Here is a 21,101-nt window from a genome sequence, read left to right as displayed (position 1 = left end):
TCGAAGTCCTAAGGCACAAGTGTGACCTTCATGCTTTTGCATTTCAAGGAGCTTCGTGAGTGGATCCGCAATGTTATGATCGGTGTGAACTTTGCGAATACATATCTTTCCTTTCTCAACTTCATTCCTTATGTAGTTGAATCTCCGCTCAATGTTCCTCGTCTTTTGATGTGCACGAGGTTCCTTGATTTGAGCAATCGCACCCTCGTTGTCACAAAAGATCTCTAGGGGATCCTGAATGGTACGTACCACCCCTAGGTCGGCAATGAACTTCCTTATCCACCCAACTCCTTGTGTAGCCAATGAGGCGGCGATGTATTCTGATTCTGTGGTGGACAATGTTACCACATCTTTTTTGAGTTCTTCTAAGAGACTGCCCCACCATTCATAACGAAAACATATCCCGATTATGATCGAGAATCATCTCGATCGTTTGGAAACTCACATCCGTGTAATCCTTTACAACGAGTTCCTCCTCACTAGAACCGTATATTAGAAACATGTCCTTAGTCCTTCTAAGGTATTTCAATATCTTCTTAACCGCCATCCAATGGCTACTTCCTTGATTTTGTTAACTTATCATGCTCAAAGCGCATGATACATCCGGTCTAGTGCATATCATCGCATGTATGATGGATTCTATAGCCGATGCGTATAGGATTCCTTTCATTTTCTCTTTCTCATCCTTTGAGCTTGGACATTGAGATGCACTCAATATCGTTCCCTTTTGAATAGGTACCAAACCTTTCTTAGAGTTCTCCATCTTGAACCTTTTCAAGATTTTGTCAATGGATGTACTTTGGTTTATACCTATCAACCGCCTTGATCTATCCCTATAGATCTTTATTCCCAAAATATAGGCGGCTCACCAAGATCTTTGATGAAAAAACAACTCCCAAGCCATGCTTTTGCACCTTTCATGGTTGGTATGTCATTTCTAAATAGTAGTATGTAATCAACATATAATACTAGGAAAGTGATGATGCTCCAACTAGCTTTCTTATACACACAAGCTTCATCAGCGTTCTTGATGAATCCAAATTTCTTAACTTCTTCATCAAAACGGTTATTCCAACTTCTAGATGCTTGTTTGAATCCATAGATTGATTTCTTTAACTTGCATACTTTATTAGGATATTGTGGATCAACAAAACCTTCGGGCTGAACCATATAGACATCTTCTTCAAGATGCCCATTTAGAAAAGCGGTTTTGACATCCATTTGCCAAATCTCATAGTCATAATATGCAGCTATGGCAAATAATATCCTAATCGACTTTGGCATTGCCATGGGAGAGAAGGTCTCATCATAATCATCCCCTTGAATTTGAGTAAAACCTTTTGCTAAAAGTCTTGCTTTATAAGTATCCAAGTTTCCATGCATATCGGTTTTCTTCTTGAAAATCCACTTACTTCCAACCGGTTTGGAATTAAGAGGTGGTACAACCAAATCCCATACTTGGTTGTGATGCATGGACTGCATCTCAACGTTCATGGCTTCAAGTCATTTGCCACAATCAAATTGTGACATTGCATCATAGTATGTGGTGGGTTCATCTGAATCTACCACATAGCATCCATCCATGAAAAACCATATCTATCGGGTGGGTGACTAATTCTACCAGATTTGAGAACGTTTTGTGTGTCTTGATCAACCATTTGATCATTCTCAACAACCTATTAATGATTGCTAGTATCAACCAAACGTGTATCGGCTTGTGGTTCTCGATCCTCCTCGAGTTCCACCGTTCTACTAGTTCCTTCCATAAGGAACTTAGTTTCTAAGAACTCGGCCTTTAGAGCAATAAACACCTTTTGCTCGATTGGGTTGAAGAAATAATATCCCATAGAGTCTTTGGGATATCCTACAAAGATACACTTAGTGGATCGGCTTTCAAGTTTGTTTTAGGGGTTGTGCTTAACATAAGCCTCACAACCCCATAACTTTAAATATGATAATGATGGAGCGCTTCCATTACATATTTGAAAAGGTGTTTTGTCCACTTTCTTGGTTGGGGGCCATATTTAGAATACGGGACGTGGAGAGATATGCGAAACCTCAAAATGATAGAGGCAATGTGCTTCTACCCATCGTAGATCGAATCATATCCAATAGAGTTCAATTCCTCCTTTCGGACACACCATTATGTTGTGTTGTCTGGGTGGAGTAAGTTGTGAGATGATCCCACAACTCCTACGATGATCTTGAAAAGCATCATTAAGGTATTCACCTCCTCTATCCGAACGAAGTACTTTGATAGTTTTATTGAGTTGATTTTGTACTTCATTTTGGAAGACTTTGAACATTTCAAAAGCTTCATCTTTGTGTCTTAACAAGTACACATACCCATAACGACAATAATCGTCAATAAAGGTAATGAAGTATATTTCACCATTCTTTGTCATTGCCTTAAAAGTACCACATACATCCGAATGTTTGATACCTAATAAGTCTTTTGCACTTTCGTTTGTTCCACTAAAGGGTTCCTCGGTCATCTTTCCTTGTAAACAAGATTCACACTTATCAAATGAATCATCTTCATTTGATTCCAAAAGACCATTCTTTTGAAGTGTATGCATGCGATCTTTGTTTATGTGACCAAGGCGACAATACCAAAGATAGGTTTTACTCAAATCCATTTTGGGTTTCTTGGTGCTTGATTGGTATAAAGTGTTATAAAAAAATGTGTTATCATGAACTAATTCATAAATGCCATTAGACGGCATTGCTTTAAAATAAAAGACATCATTCATAAGAACACAAATACCATTGTCCACAAATTTCAAATCATAACCACATTGTCTTAAAAGAGAAACGAAGATAATATTCCTAGTTAAACTAGGAGCAAACAAAATGTTATTCAAAACAACTTCCAAACCAGTTGGAAGCTTCAAAATGTAGTCTCCTCGGGTTTCGACATCAAACTTTGCTCTGTTGCCCATGAAGAGACTTATATCTCCTTTCTTGAAATGATTACTTCTTTCGAACTCCTGCAACAAATTGCAAATATGAGTTCCACATCTGGTATCCAATACCTATGTGTTAGAAGAAATAACATTAAGATCAATGTGAATCATGAAAGTTGTACCTGAGGTTAGCGTCGTGTTCCTCTTTTCTTTCAACTCTTTAAGATAGGTTGGACAATTCCTCATCCAATGTCCAATCTCACCACAATCAAAGCACGAGTCCTCCGCGCTAACCTTTAGCTTTTTTTCCTTTGGTTTGGGTGGTTCCACTTTAGTCTTCCTTTTGAACTTACCCTTGACGTGTCCCTTACCTTTGGAAACCTTTGCTTTAGGTTCCGGCTGATGCCTCTTCCTATTTCCACCTTCATAGATCGTGAGAACCGGTAAAAACTTTTTACCCGTTCCCACTTCGGCTGTTTTGAGCACTGCGTGAAGCTCACCAATGCTCTTGTCCCATCCATTCACGTTGTAGTTCATGACAAAAGTCTCAAATTTCTTAGTTAGGCCATTTAGGATCAAATCCGTGGCTAACTCTTTTGAGACAGGACAATTTAGCCGCTCAAGTCGATCAATGTGGCTTTTCATCTTAAGCACATAAAATGAAATCGATTGGGTTTCTTCCATACGACATGCATGAAGCACTCGAACCGTTTCGAAGCATTCCACCTAGCTTGTGTAAGGAACATTTCCTTTAGTTGGGTGATTAGGTCGTATGCCTCCTGTGTTCACAATCCTTTTGAATCTCGGGAATCATAGTTCCCAACATGAGGTAAGAAACTTGGACCGAATCCTCGGTCTATTTTAACCAATAATTATAGGCTTCAACATCGTCAATGTTAGGTTCATCGGGAATGGGATCGTCTAATATGTAGGATTTCTTCTTTTGCTTGAGAAGGATTCTCAAGTTTCGATACCAATCCATGAAATTGTTATAGTTGAGACAATCCTTATCGAGTATGGCTCTTTAGTGATAGGTTATGAACGGGTGGGATAATTGCGTTAGGTGGATTGTTGATTGCGGCCATCTACATAATTTAACATGCCAATTGAAAAAACTATAAAAACTCTCTATTAGCCTTTGATTGAATAAGATCCATGGTGGAGATTAAAACTAACTTTTGTGGTTAATAAAATGAATTTAATATTATATTGAAGTACATCTAAGGATAAAATAGGAAGTAGCAGGTCTTTCTCTCTCTCACTCTTATAGCATTATCTATGTTCTAGAACTTTCTCTCTCATTGTTTTTGGATATGTTCTGTTTTTCGTATTAGACGTCACCCACCTAAACTCGCTGGAAACCCAACACAACATTCACCATTGTTTGAGAAAAGGGATAACTATAACATTATTTTATGCAAAGTTAAATACAAAAAAATGATCCAAAATGTTTTGTACAAAACTAAAACTAAAAGTAATAAAGTGTTTTATACTAAATTAAATATGAAAAAATGATTAAAAATATAAAGTGAATCTTGAATTCCTGATAATCGTTAGCTTAAACACAAAAAGCCTTTAACCTACCAACAAAATAACTTCATTAGTCTAAAACATGATGATATTTAATCACATATTGAGACGGTATATAATTTTTTTAGGGTAAATTGAAACTTGAAATAATTTATGAAATGAAAAAAAAAAACATGTAATATCAATGAAAAAGATATAAAATATATGTATATATATTGTAACATTTTTATACATAAAAATTCTTACAAATGTAACATATAATAAATAATTTATACATAAATATTCTAACCTTTGTAAAAATTATTTACATAAAATAACATGTGTTACGTTTATTTACATAAACTTATTTTTAATAATGTAAATTGTAAAAGAAAATATTACATGTAACTGAAAAAAATGTCTCAAATAAATATATTTTGTTACATGTAAGAAAATGCTACATGTAATTGTAAAAATGTCATATATATTTGATCATGTTATATGTAAAATAAATTTTGTTAAATTAATAATATGTTTATGTTAAATTAATTAAAAAAAAAGCAACGTGAATTGTTTCCAAATAGAGAATAGGATATTATGATAAAAAGGGAGAAAAATTGGGTAAGAAGGTGATTGAATCGTTCTTAAGTAACATACAATAATAAAGTGAATTGTTCTTCATAATATTAACTTGGAAACTTACAGTTTTATTTTGAATGGCATATTGAAACTTATAAACTACTTATATAAATTTACATTTGTAAAAGTAAAGGTTTTAAATGCTATTTATATAATTTACAATATTAAAATTTTATAGAAATTTGTTTTATAAAATATATAATGTAATGTTAAAAATTTCTGGTTAAATCTTGAAATATATCATATTCACAATGTCACACCCCAACCTAAGGCGGAAATGTCGGGGAGCGAATCATTGGTTCACAGCTCCTAAGGTACTATCATGCCATTTAAATATGGCAATATCTAATGATTTATTTATTACAAAATTTCAATCAAGTTCACAAACTTTAAACAAATTACCAAATAAAAATAAAACACAAATAATTATATTTCATTCGTTAAGGTATCTCTAAGTGTTTTTTCATATTAGCTTCAACCAAATGAAAACCTACAAATGCGTACAAAATAATTAGATTTTATCATATTTAAACTGTATGATAGTACCTTGTGAGCTGTGAATCAAGGGTTCGCACTCCGGCATTTCTGCCTTAGGTTGGGGTGTGACAGATAGGTATCAGAGTCGAAGGTTATCAGATAGGTTGTTTAAAATGTCTTATTAATATGCTTAGGACCCAGACGTGATTACTTGATTCCTTTATGTGCTTACTTTATGTGTTTACAACTTATTTAAATTGTGTATTTATTTTATTATTTTAATCTTATGCACACACAAACTCCGAGGCTATGTCTCATTCTCAAAATATTTTAAATTCCTTTATTTAAAAAATTTAGTATATCGTTCTTCTTTTGGGAAATTCCTTAATAATTCTCTAGTTTTGTTTTTACTCCCACACCTTAAAGCATGGGAGTATGACATGTTCTCGTAGTAACTGGAAGGGGAGAGAACAGTGAGTCGGGCATTGGCAAAATGGTTTTGAAAACCAAAGGTTAGACGATATTCATTACTTGGAGGATAACCTAACCATAGTACTCGATCTTATAGGCCAAAGCGGAACAAATGTCATACGACCGGAACTTTAAGTGGTCAACGTAACCGGTTAAACGGTTACATTCCTTTTTATAAATACCGAATTCACGGTGATTTTGTGGCTAAATACAGGAAAATTTCCAATATATTATTATTATTATTATTTTAAGTGTTTAGTTAGGAGAAAAATCCATGTCAACCCGTGGTCACTCCAACTATGCATTTCTGAATCTGTTTTTTATTTGATACTTGGTTGGAATGTTAGGCCGCGGTGGTTCACGAGATACTCCAACTGCTCATATTTGAATCCGTTTGTTCGTTATTTAGTTGGGTCAATTAAAATGCCATGTAACGCTTATGGGCCGACCAACTCAATTGTTTTGATAATTCGTTATTTTTTGGGTCATTTAAGGGGGTGTTTGGGATTGCTTATTTTCACCAACTTATAACTTATAAACTTTTTGAAAAGTAATAAGGTGTTCGGGATTGCTTATATTGTGAGTGGAAAAGTTCCATAAGTTACACTTTTGTAACTTATTAACTTAATGAAAAGTTATAAGGAGGTAAAATAAGGAATCCCAAACACCCCCTAAAATGCCATGGAATGCTCATGGGAGGCCCAACTCACAAATCGTTGTTATGTTATTTAGCTGGGCTAATAAAATGCCATGGAAAGCTCATGCAAGGCCCAACTCTCAAATTTATTTATTTTGGTATGCTAATAAGTTGGGACAATAAAATTCCATAGAAGGCTCATGGAAAGCCCAACCCATCGAAGGATATTCATTTATTGTTTTACTTAATTAAAATTTCATGATGTGATTTATTCACTTTACTCCAATTAATCAAAGTATTTTAATTCTCATGATCGACACAATCCTCCAGACACAGTTATCACAGTTTGCTTAAACAATTATCATTTTGTTATGTTTTTTAAATTATCTTCCTCTAGTTATTTCAATTTATCATATTCTCAAACTATCAAATATATTTCAATCTTTACTCTCAACTTTAACTATTAACATTTTACTACTTCTTGCTTTCACTAATCTTGTGTTACTTCTCATTTTTCACAACTTATTTTCCATCTCATAAGTCTTTATTATTAAAGTTCAATTATTGCAATTTTATAAATGGAGTTTTTCATCATTTAATTTTATTTTCCACTATTAAATTAAATCTTTCATTAATTAATTTAACTTTTATTATTAAATTGACTTTTTCCTTCTTAATTGAGTTTCCATGGAGATTCATGCATAACTCAATCACTCATTTCATTTATTGACATTTTCACGATTATTGTTGACAACCTGCGGTGGTTCGTGTTTATCTCAACCATCTATTTTTTTTTTGTTAAGTTTCGTTATTTAGTTGAAATTACTTAGTGGTTTGTATATATTTCAACTCCCTACTTCAATTTTCGATACATCCTAAGAATTTTGAATGTCTCGGTGATGATTTTGTTACTTATTAGAATAGTCATGGTGATTCATGTATTTCTAACCCGCCTTTTATTTTATTTTATTTATTATTTCACGACTTATTTTTATCTTCATTGTTAATTTAATATTCGTTATGTATTAAACTTCCATGATAGGCCATGGATAATTCAATTTACTTATTTCATATTATTTATAATGATTTTGTGGAAATAGGAAATTCCTCATAATTATGGATACTTCAATGACACAACTTACATTATACCTAATTTAAAGATTTATTTAGAATATGAATATCTCGGCGATTCGGGAATATCCGCTTCCTAATTAATCTATTAATGATTTGTTTAAATACGTGAATTTTCACATTTCAATTGATGTTCCAATTATTATTTACCATTAGTTTTAATATTTAATCTTGTAATTTATATTTATCTCATCTCAAATTCATCATTGCAATGTTACGATTTAAAATAAATTTCTCTTTAAATTTCATAAGGTTCTCACTAACAAAACTCGATTAATTAAAATCTTCGTTAACCTTGTTCAGATTTATACTCTTTATCTTAAGAATTTTATTTCTAACATTTACAATATTTAAAGATTTCACATTTATTAATTATTTTAAGATTTGTTGTTAATTAAATGATTTATTTAATCCTTCAGTTAATTTTTGTTGTTAATATTTTTTTATATTTATTAAAAAAATCTTGCTTGCTATTTATAGTTATTTGTAAAATTCATGAAAGTTCGCTAGTTATCTTATATTTCTATCCTCTTTCATCGCTCTTTCAACGTCTAGGGTTTTATTTCCTTTTAGTTTTAAGATTTATACAATCATATCAAAAGTTATTAAAAAACAATCAATGTTTTCATTAAACAAACTTGAAGGTTTACCTCATTGTTTTAATTCAAATATTTCATACATTTATGATATTCTAATTTTACCTTTAAGATTAATTAAAAACTTTTACTTTTCACAACTTTATGTCTTTAAAATGTTTTATAACTCACACGATGTGACGAAGTATGTGGACCATCCGACAATAAAAGTAATTATGATCGCGAATGTAATTATCCAATCCTCGCATAGAAATCATAATACGTGAAATTGTATGTCATAATCTAGGACCGAAAAGTTGTTTTGGGTAATGGTACCAATGTAAAGATGATAAGGACATGGTGGATACGCCGCTGGCACATCTTATATATAAGTGCCTTTATCAGATTTTCCTTTGGAGCATTGCTCTGGCTGTTAGAAGTTCCATGTTCAGGTAAATTTTAAATTTTATTTAAAAAATATTTTACTTAGAGTTTAATTGTTTATAACACGATTATTTTTTAGTTTTCCTTAATTTTGGGATGAAATTCCCTAAAGCAGGGGAGATTGTAACATATCGGATTTTTCGTATTTGTATTCGTTTATGTTTAAACCGATTCGGGAATGTAATTTGGATCTTTTGAACTATTTAAAAATTGTATTTATAAGTAATTAACTAGGTTTACGTTATTTTATAATTTCATAGTTTTCAGTCACGCCAAATAGCCCTTAGAAACTCTTAAAATTGCTTATAATGACTAAAAAAATGCATTTTCAGAAGTTCAGGGACCAAAATTGCCAAAACAAAAGTGGTCAGAAATTACCCCACGCCACGCAGCAGGATCAGGAACCCCATCACTTGTCATAGGACGCGGCCAGTCACACCCCAACTTAGGGCCTAGAAGTGTGACACCCGGTTGGTACATGTTTTGTAAATATATCAGAGTTGCGGGTTATTTAGTGGAAGACTTTATTTATAATAAAATATTTATTTATTTAAAAACTTCTTGGATCATTAGTGTCACACCCCACCTTCAGGCCTAGGCGTGCGACCAATAGTTGGTAGCAATTATGTCAATTTATCAAAGTTTGCAGCGGAAAATGTTAAGTAACAATATTTACTTTCATAACATGGGGAATTAAATACCCTTTTTCATTTTACAAAATTTCTTGTTTAAAAACAAGTTTTACATATGCTTCAGTACAAAATTAGCTGAGCCACCAGCTGCATTCTATGCCTACTGATCTTCTATCTCCACCGGCATATCCACCTCTATACTTTTACTCCTTATCACCTGAAAACACTTTTAAAAATCTGTCAGCTATATGCTGGTGAACATGCTGACTCGATAAAAGGTTTTCACAATTCGTTATGACACAACACCAATAGCATTCAACAACTCAGTGGGTCCCAATCCCATCTCATCGGAACTAAACATACGTACAAACCACATAATTGGACTTCACTCGCCCTAGAGACAGTCACTTGCCTCATGGTCAGTATGTCTGTAGTGTGCCCACTACAGTACATATATGTAAGGATCCAAACACATGTGTATTTTAGTCTGAGTGTTAAGTACTACCTTGAATCAGAGTATTTGAACCAACCCTTATGAAAATACTTTCATAACTCTTTACACATGGATAACCTTCCATAGTTTTAAAGGAGTAAATTTCTTTCAAAAGAAAGTACATAGATGTATTCACGTCATAAAACATATTCATACTATAAAAAGGTTAGAGCTTAGTCACCTTTTGTTATAATTAATGTATCTCACTGTTATATTCTTGATCTTTATCTCAGACCTATAGTACGAGAATAATATTTTATAAATAACTAGATCTATGATCTAGCTTTTAACCTTTAGTCTATTTGCATAACTTTTACCTTGAAATCTATTTCTTTTTATAAAACATTTATATGCTTTGTTTCGTCTTCATGAAGAAACATATATATCAACTTTCTTCTTTTATAAGAAATATCTTTGCATAAAATAAAGAACAATATTTCATTTATAATCTTGTCTTATGAAAGCTACATTTTACTTACTTATCTTGGTATAGACTCTACCCCCGACTAAGCCATATATAATAAAATAATCGGGCAGAACCCCTACCTTATAGGGCTTGTCTACACGAAATGTCTAAACTTCACGTGGAAGCACTTCTACTTGCACATACTTCTAGACAACGAACACTTCAAAACGTCGGGATCGTAACATGGTTTTCGAGGTTAGTGGGTGTGAGGGATGAGGTGGTTCTCACCCTGGTGCCACCTATTTATAGGCTGAACTAGGCTTCTTAGCGTCGTGTGAAGAATTTCTTTGTGCCACACGATGGACAAACTTAGCCGCCTTTATTATTTTATTCCTTCGCGTCGCGCAAAGCATACTGTGCGTCACGCTAAGTAGACTAATAGATTTGGTAATATGACAACTACACCTGCCACGTGTCGACACATGTCAGTACCTGACGGGGTTACTTCACGGCTACTTCGCGAAGTGCGAAGTTTCCTTATCCATTTCCTTCACGTCGCGCGAAGGAACTTTAAATCTCAAAAATTTCATTTTTGTCCTTGGTCTTTGGTAGCTCGTAACCTCTTGATCTATCTTCCATAGTTTAAAATACTAAAGCGGCCCTTATGCGGCTCACGGCGATGCGAGCGTGTGAAGTGCAAAGTGCGCCACCAAAGCACCACATTGCGCCCATCAGCCGAGCCCGTGCCCGATCCCGTGCCCGAGCGCGTGTGCGTCGGGTTCTTCGTACTCTCTGCTAGAACTAGTGAGAGTTATTAGACACATAAGAACATTACCATGAAAAATTCCTTCCTTATAAAGTGCTTTCATTTCTTTCCTAATTTCCATGTGGAGTGAAATTTCCTTAATAAAAAAAATGCATTCATTTCTTTATCCCATTACTTATCTCATAAATTGTAAGACCCTGAAACCCGAGAGTCAAACAGTTGGTCATCATATCAAATATTTTCAAAAAAACAAAAGTTAAACGATTTCAATTTACAAATATATGTCTAGAGTTACATGCAGCGAAAAATCATCAAGTACTGAATCCAAAAACCGAGAAATATGCCTAAAATTCAAAATTTAGATACGTGTGATAATAAATGAAAAGAAAACAATTTGCATTATTAATTCTCCGACTAGATATGCCTTCAACCGTCCGAGTAGTCTGGAGCACGTCCAAGTGGTGGTTCCCGAATTCTCAACCTAAAAATCAATCTAACATACGCACAAAGTCTTCTTAAGCTGAGTGAATTCATGTTTTTATAAATGACATCCATAAATCAATTTTAATTAACAAATATAAAAGTTTTGGAGAAAATCATAAGTAAATAAATAAATACTTTTTCCTTGGTCAAACACGCAACACGGGCCTCCTAACTCCGAGTTTTCCCCAAGTAATATATTTGACCCCGATCGTGGTTTAACAAAACAAAAATTACGTAACACGAGCCTCCTTACCCCGAGTCTTCCTCGAGTAATATATTTGACTCGGTCACGGTTTAACAAAAAAAAATCACGTAACACGAGCCTCCACACCCCGGGTCTTCCCCAAGTAATATATTTGACTCGGTCACAGTTTAACAAAAAAAAATCACGCAACACGAGCCTCCTCACCTGTAATGTCCGTAAATTTTCGTAAAAAGGGTTATGCGTAACAAAGCTTGTATATTCTCGGGATTTATCCGCCGTTCCTCGGAGACCTTCTCGTCATTCCCGTAAGCTAAATTTATTAATTTCCATTCCAGGTTGTTGCATCTGTCATAGTTGAGGGGCTGAAGTGTTAATTATTATATCATAACAAGAAAAACCCTAGCCCCCCACCATAATTCTGATCGGCAGCAGATAAGGGAGGCTCCTCCTCGATTTTTGTGCAGGTTCCAGCCATTCTCCGGCTTCCCAAGTCCAATTCAAGGTCGGTTCTATCATAATATAACTCTTTTTTTTACCATTAAACCCTTTGTTGAACACGTTAGGGTTGAGTTTTGATTATAACAGTTTTCTGACAGATTCGTACTCGTTTATTGTTCGGTCTCTAACTCGATGAAAATTTATTGTTTTTGATCGATTCTTGTTTCCATGATTTTCTAATTTGAGTCTAGTTTGGTCAATTGTTAATAGTTTGAAAGTTAGTGTTCGGTTGATTAGATTGTCGAATTTTTACGTTTAACGCGAGGTTTGAATGAATTATCAACCAATTCAATTCGAGTAGCTTCAGTTTGATATACGGGCTATTGGAAAATTATTTTTTTATGTATTGGGGCTGACTTGGTTGTCGGTTACTCAAACGGGTCGGTACAACGCGAATTCACGTTTATTTGATAGTTGGTGCGTTGTGTTTGCAAGTTACCAACCCATCCAACCGTGTAGTGTCGTGTGGACTTGTTGGCTGTGATTTTATTAAATTTGGTTCACACGGGGCTGAGTTGGATGTTAAGTGCCTAAACAACTCTTAAACGTGCATATGCGCCTCACCAAGCACTTCCGGGGGTAATTTGGGAATTCTCTACTCTCGGGTTTTCCTAAGGGTGGCCCAGGGGGCTCTTTTAAATGAATTTGGCGAGGACGAGGTGATAGGTAGATCAAACCATGTTAGAACGCCTTGTAGGATAAACGAGTCAATTCGGTACCGTTAGTAATTAATGTTCGTAATCCGACAGGCTTTTGAGTTGTGGGAGTACTTAAGGGTCCTCTAGCCCATTGTGATTGTGTGCCTCGTTTCAGGTGAGTTCATGATGCCCCTTCTTACATTTTTACGTTTTGGGCTAGCATACACACCATATTACAACCTTACCCGATTTTACTCGTTTAAACTAATTGGATGGTATTACATGGCCTTACTTGGGTTTGTAGGTTCATGAAAATATGTATGAATTATATTCTATGCCTTAGGATATTTGAGACTCGTTTGTGGTCATATATATTCTTTAAGGTTATATATATTACTTATGGCCTAGGCTCAAGGTTATAGGCTTACTTGTATCATAGCATGCCTTGAGATGATATTTATGTATGTATACGCATGTGTTACTTTATGACCATAGGCTTACTTTCAATATGATATATTCTGGAAGGATATATATATATATACATACGTTTATACATGCGTTACTTTATGGCTAATAATTGGCGATGTTAATTAGTCGTTATCGACTAAGGATGTTTGCGTATGCCTACTTTGTGTTTGCATACGGATGGATGGTGGCCTTGGTCGGGCCAACTATATTACTCAGGTTCTAAAATCCTGTGGCGGGCCCTGGAAAGCCCGTTAGGGGGGAGGCTCATGTGGCATGATCACCATCGGATGGAATGTTACGTGTTTGGGTTGTAAGTGTGCTCGACCCTGATGTTATTACTTGGATATTACGTATTTGGGTTATACGTGTGCTCGACCCTTATGATATTATTTGGATGTTAAGCATAGGGATATAATTATATAGATATATAAGTATGACTACTTATTGTTTATTATGGCCTAATTGTCAAGATCCCGTTTTTATATTTAAACCCTTGGAATGATTTATTTAAATGTCAATTATTAAAACTTGAACTCACTCAGCTCAAGCTGACTTTGTGTGTTTGTTAGTGTGAGTTTCAGGTTTAGAGGAGGATGCTTACCGCTTGGACGTGCTCGAGACTACTTGGACAGTTGAAGGTATATCTAGTCGGGGATTTCCATAATGAACACTGTTTCTTTTTTAACTATGACTAGATATATCTAAATTTTAATTATGTAGTCATTCTTACAAGTTTTAAGATTTCATTTCGTGAATAATTGCTTAAGTGTAAGATGGGATGCTGATATGGTTAGAGGCAGGGGGTGCTTAGGATGGGCAGGTAAAGTAAACAATTAATAACACTTGATCAACGTTATTAGCAGTTTACCGTTACCTACCATGTTCTAAATGCCACTTGTGGTTGACTGTGTTAGGGTTCTGTCTTTGAAGGGATAGGATATAGCTAATGCTCGTGTCTTAGCGTTAAAGTTCATCTCGTTATTTAAATTCTCCCGCCCATTTCTCATCCTCTTGAACGTTTCACGCGTGATTGTTTAGCTGAGGCCTAGCATGCTATCACTCTAGGTTCTTTTCCTTTTACTTCTTGAGGTTTAAGCGTCGTTCCTGTTTGACTCGGGTGCTAGTAGAGGTTTTGTCCCTGTCGTTCTCTTGTGTATTTAGATGATTAGGTTTCGTCTCTATCCACGTCTGTTCCTGTCGCGACTGGATTCGGGGACGAATCCCATTTTTAGGGGGGTAGACTTGTAACATCCATAAATTTTCGTAAAAAGGATTATGCCTAACAAAGCTTGTATATTCTCGGGATTTATCCGCCATTCTTCGGAGACCTTCTCGTCATTCCCGTAAGCTAAATTTATTAATTTCCATTCAAAGTTGTTGCATATTTAATAGTTAAGGGGCTAAAGTGTTAATTATTATATCTTAACAAGAAAAACCCTAGCCCCCCACCATAATTCTGTTAGGCAGAATTATATATATATATATATATATATATATATATAAATATATATATATATATATAAGTATGTTTATACATGCGTTACTTATGGCCAATAATTGGCGATGTTAATTAGTCGTTATCGACTAAGGATGTTTGCGTATGCCTACTTTGTGTTTGCATACGGATGGATGGTGACCTTGGCCGGGCCAAACTATACTACTCAGGTTCTAAAATCTTGTGGCGGGCCCTGGAAAGCCTGTTAGAGGGGGAGGCTCGTGTGGCATGATCACCATCAGATGGAATGGTTTGTGTTTGGGTTGTACGTGTGCTCGACCCTGATGTTATTACTTGGATATTACGTGTTTGGGTTGTACGTGTGCTCGACCCTGATGTTAAGCATAGGGATATAATTATATAGATATATAAGTACGACTACTTATTGTTTATTAAGCCTAACTGTCCAGATCCCTTTTTTATATTTAAACCCTTGGAATGATTTATTTAAATGTCAATTATGAAAACTTGAACTCACTCAGCTCAAGTTGACTTTGTGTGTATGTTAGTGTGAGTTTCAGGTTTAGAGGAGGATGCTTACCGCTTGGACGTGCTCGAGACTACTTGGACGATTGAAGGCATATCTAGTCAGGGATTTCCGTAATGAACACTGTTTCTTTTTAACTATGACTAGATATATCTAAAGTTTGTTTTGGACATCATTCCCGGATTTGGAGAACTTGTTTTAATACTCGTGATTTTCCACTGATTATATACTCTGAACAGGTTTTAAAATAAAATGAATTGTTTTGGGTTTAAAATCACATTTTCCTGGCTTTGGAAATTTTGATATTCCTTGTTCGGTTGTTTAATACTCTGAAACGATTTTTATAAGATGAATTTGTTTGGCTTTAAAATTTTTAGAATTTTTGGATATGATGACCAATTGTAGGATTCCCGGGATTCGGGGTCTAACATCACCCCAGGTCTTCCCCAAGTAATATATTTGACTCGGTCACGGTTTAACAAAACATGAATGTGTAACACGAGCCACCTCACCGCGGGTCTTCCCCAAGTTATATATCTGACTCGGTCACGGTCTCACGAAACGGCGGGCATCCTCACCCTATGTTACGAAACACGAAGTAAAGGACTCAAGTAATATATTTGACCTGCCTTAACATAAACATGCAACACGGGCCTCCTCACCCCGGTTCTTCCCCGAGTAATAAATTTGACCTGGTCGCAGTTTATCAACCCATACACATCGATATAAACACGTACAAACATCTTAATCGATTAATCAACCAAGCAATATCATCACGTGTAATCCATAAATAATGGATAATTTAGGAATTAATACTAGGCCTAATAATATCCTCGAGCCTAGACAATAAGTAATATATTTAACCTTATGGAATAGATGACCATAACGATTCTAAAATATCCTAAGAAATAGAATATAATTCATACATAGTTTCATAAATGTATAAAAACGAATAAGATTACGCAATACCATCCAAATAGTTTAAACAAGTAAAATCGGGTAAAATTGTAATCGGGTGTATATGCAAGCCCAAAACGTAAAAAGATTAAAATGGGGGCATTATGAACTCACCTGATACAAGTTACACAAGTACCAATGAGCTAGAGAATCTCTAAGCATTTGCAAATCAAAGCTTGTTGGGTTACACACAACAATTACTAACTAACCTGAACTGACTCGATTATTCTACGGGACGTCCTAACATAATATAATTGACCCGAAACTCACACATGATAATATCATTTAAATCAGACCCCGAGACGTTTAATTACCAAAACCATCTTTAGTTAAAAACGGGGATAAAAGTGTTCCCGAACTACTCCATGTTTACGTTAATTGTGTCAAATTCGCATGTTATCAACCACTCAGGCCTGTTTAGATAAAATATGGTATTATTACAGCCAATAACTCCCCACGACATTACACGAGCTAAACGGGTCGGCAATCCCCTTGTACAACGCACGAATTACCGTTTAAGTTGGCATTTGCGTTCTACCGAACCGTTTGAGCAATTACTAACCACTCAGCCCCGTATAGATAAAATATCACATTATTATAGCAAATAAGTCCACATGAAACTACACGAGCTGAACGGGTCAGCAATCCCCTTGTACAAAGCACGAATTACCGTTTAAGCGAGAATTCGCGCCCTACCGAACGGTTTGAGCAATCACCAACCAATTCAGCCCTATTTTATTAAAAATTAATGTTTCAACAGCCCGTTAATCATATTAAGAATACACAAACTGATTTGGTTGTGAATCCCCTCAAACAGCACGCAAAACACAACAATTAACAATTTAAACTACCGAAATCCTAGTTTCCGAACTTTTAACGATTGACCCATCAAATCAAATCCGTTGGCCAAGATATTTTAGTATGTGACATACCTAGGGAGGTATTAGAACAAAACCTTGGTTAAAACAGCCCCAGAAGTAACTTAATTGGGTAGCCATCGATTTTAACCTAAACCGAAAGTAACGATCCATAATGAGTCTAATATGCAGATTTTAGCATACAAAGATGTATTTTATTACATAGGAAAATCATAGAAATAAATTGTGAAATTTTTATCAGAGTTGAATAAATGTATTAGGTTTCTAAATAATATTTTTTTTATATTTTTCCAGTGAACAAAAAAATCATAAAAATTCATCCAACACTGAAAGGTACGTGTAGCTATTTCAGTGCGCAACAAAAGGGTTTTATTTGTTTAAAAATTAATACCAAACCAAATTAAACGATTCCAATTAGGTTGGAATCCTAACTCAAAATTTGAAGTTCTAGACTTCTAGAAGTGGAATCAAACAATTTGTACATGTCATAAAAGAGTTATGATGTCGGGAAGACAGACCAGAATTTGACTCCCCGCATCATCTTTGACACATGTTTTTATAAAATTATAAAAAACCGTTCAAATCTCGTCTAAAAATTATAAATATTATACCTTTCTGGAAACAAGACTCAAAGTAGAACATCATGGAAACAAGAATAGATAAAAAAAAATAATCAATTATCATCGAGTTAGAGACCAAACAATAAATGATTACGAATCTGGCAGCAAACTGTTATCATCAAACCTCAAACCCTAACATGTTTATTACATTCCTAGGGTTCAATAAAGGGTTTAATTGTGAAAAAGACATTCAATCGAGCAATAGTAACCTTCAATTGATTGGAGCCATGCTTGAATTGCTAGGAGAAGTGAAAAGAACATGGGTCTTGTGGCTGCTACTACTTTCGATCGCAGACAAGAGCGGAGGCAGCCAAGGGTTATACTAATTTGAGGAATTACACAAACAATCATTCTACTAGTTAAATGGTCTAACTTGTTCCCAACGTCTATAAAATAGGTTTTTAGAATTACCACACAGGACCCCCCTCAACTTAAAAGATCAATAACCATCTAACCTATGAACTATACAACGTGCATGTCGATTAACGAAAATTTCCGGGCGTTACAAGTCCACCCTCCTTACAATGGGATTCATCCCCAAATCCGTTATAATAGGAACGGAAGCGGATAGAGACCAAAACCTAATCATCTAATCACACAAGAGGTCGATAGGGACAAAAACTCTACTAGCGCCCGAGTCAAATAGGAACGAAGCTTAAAGCCCAACAAGTAAAAAAAAAAAGAGACGTAGAGTGATATCATGCTATGTCTTAGCTAAACAATTACAGATAAAAGCTTTCGAGAGGATGAGAAATAAACAGGAGAATTTAATGAATGAGAGGAACTTTAACGTTATAAACCCGAGTATTAGCCATATCTTTGTAAGACCCCGAAACCCGGGAATCCTACAGTTGGTAATCATTCCCAAAATTCACCAAAAATTTAACCAAAGCAAATTCATTTTATAAAAACCCGTTTAAAGTGTTAAGCAGCGGAAAATCATAAGTATAAAAACCCTCATGTAAGTCCCGTGGAGGATCTTTCAATATGATATCAACTGATCTTGATGTTGGTGCGGAAATCCAACATAAGATGATTCAAGAACAAATATCAAGAATACACAGAACACAAAGGACAGCTTCAAAACACACGTTATTATTAACATCGGGTGCTTAAGCACTATGCTTACAATACACGTCTAATACACCAATGATTCTATATGGCCAAAACCACCAATTGAACGAACCCGTAAACCCTATACAAAGAGATCTCTATATAAGGTAGCCAACATACTAGCCCAATAAAAGCGCAAAGCCCACCGAGATACATAAGGATCTCGGTTTACATACAAAACACAAAACCAAGCTTAACTAAGTGCAAACCATCAAGTATAAACCCAACAATCTCCCCCTTGGTTTGTAGCTTAGTTCTTTAATCGTACTCCATAATATCAACATCAGCATCCTTTAGACCACCTGCCCAATAACCGTTCTGATAATAGAAGCCACCATTCTAGTGTATTCCTTTGCAGCAGTTTCAAAGATTGGATCAACAATGATTTGAAATCTGCTGAGTGTCTTGATATCTCGTTCTCCAAGCTTGAGCAAATCCTTTGGATCAACAAATTTGTATTGCCCCTTACCCTTATGTAAACGTATGACGACGGTAGCAGTCATACTATCAAACATCCAGAATCTCATATTCTCTAAAGTTCCATCAGGTATTGCATCAGGTACAGGAATATGAGTAGCTTTCTTTGTTGCAGGCCACATCACGTTTACCAAGGTTTTTCCTGTCTTTGGATCCTTTACACCTTTAGCTTTCTTCAAGAATGATTCGGCAGTTGTCATCTTCGGAAGGCCTCTATCCACTTGGCTCCTGAGGAAGTTCCAAAAATCAATTCCTCTTTTATCATTAGTTGGATTATGGAATGATTCATTGATGGGATCCGCCTTTGTCCAAGATCCAAAATCTTACATCTTCTTTTAGTACTCGGTGTTCCCAGACCTTCGTTTAACCCATCACATATTCTTTTCAGCATCAAATCCCCAAGACATAACCCCAGAATGATCACCATATTTATCTGAAAAGCCCTTTTTAAAAGTAACAATAAATCTATCAGGATGATCGGAGGATTCAACATTCTGATTTGAATTCTTCATAATCACAATCTTCTTTAGGAGTCGATCCGACTTCTCATCTGTCATTGGAGGTGCAGACATGAATTGTTTCAATGTCTCGGATTCATCTATGTTTTCAACAGGACGACCACCAGAACTGCCACCTTGATCTACATTGGAGTCTTTGAAGTTACATAAGCACAACTCTTGAATTCATCTCCAAATTTCTGAACAAGTTTTTGTTGGAGGTCTAGATATATAGTATTTAATTCTCTCATACCAGACTGAAGCTCTTTAATCTTGGAATCTTTATCAGTGTTACTAGCTTCAATTTCTTGAATACGTACGTCTTTGACAACTGAGTCTTGTTCGAGCTCAAAGACTCGATGTTGCAAAGCTTGGACGTCTACTGGTTCAGCTTCCAGTACGACCCCCTTTCCCTTATTCTGAAAAAATTGTTCCTGCATAACAAGAACATGGGCAATCTTCTCGGAGGCACTGCAGCTTGACTGACCCTATTGGTGGGGTCCGATGATCCAGATGGAATATCAGTATGTGGAATATCGGCCTCAAAGTCAAACTCTTGAGCTATATCATCAAATATCTGGTCCTAGGTTTGAGGCTCAGCAGTTGATGGACTTGAATCAAGATGAGTCTCAGGAACTGCTGAATCTTGTTGTTGTTGTTGTTGGCTTGTTGTTGGTGTTGCAGGTTCATTAATCAGAACGCCTGATCTAGGATCTTTCTTTCTTCTTTTTTGTGGAACTAGATCAGCGTCTGATTCTTCTGGTACATCTTCATCTTGATTTTCAGCAACTGTTTGAGGAGGCTTCAAAGCAGTTGACTGAAGTAAATCTTTAAACTTCCCAAAATCCAGTAACTGTTCAGCAGACGAAGCAGTCTCCATTTCACGATGTTCGGACTCCAACTGTTGTACAGGAGTCTCCTCATCTTCATCATTAGAAATAATCTCAAAAGCAGCAGTACGCCTCTGAACTGGTGCCACATGCTCTTCAGCATCCTGAGCTGTCACCGGTACAATCTTTGTTTCAGCAAAGCGGCCGAACTTAACTAACTCATGAAGGCCTTGATAGACGACCTTTGCCCCTTTTCTTGATATCTTCATCAACCCAAAGGTATTGGGTCCCGTCGACTTCATATCCAGTGTCTCAACAGATCTAACAAGGTCAGTGTAATGTGAATCAAAGATCATTTGTAGAAATCGA

Source organism: Bidens hawaiensis, unplaced genomic scaffold (genome assembly GCF_021521415.1).
Source record: "Bidens hawaiensis isolate Kalapana, Puna unplaced genomic scaffold, B.hawaiensis_p1.1 tig00001597_1, whole genome shotgun sequence".
Classification (NCBI taxonomy): domain Eukaryota; kingdom Viridiplantae; phylum Streptophyta; class Magnoliopsida; order Asterales; family Asteraceae; genus Bidens; species Bidens hawaiensis.
This window is presented reverse-complemented; position numbering follows the sequence as displayed.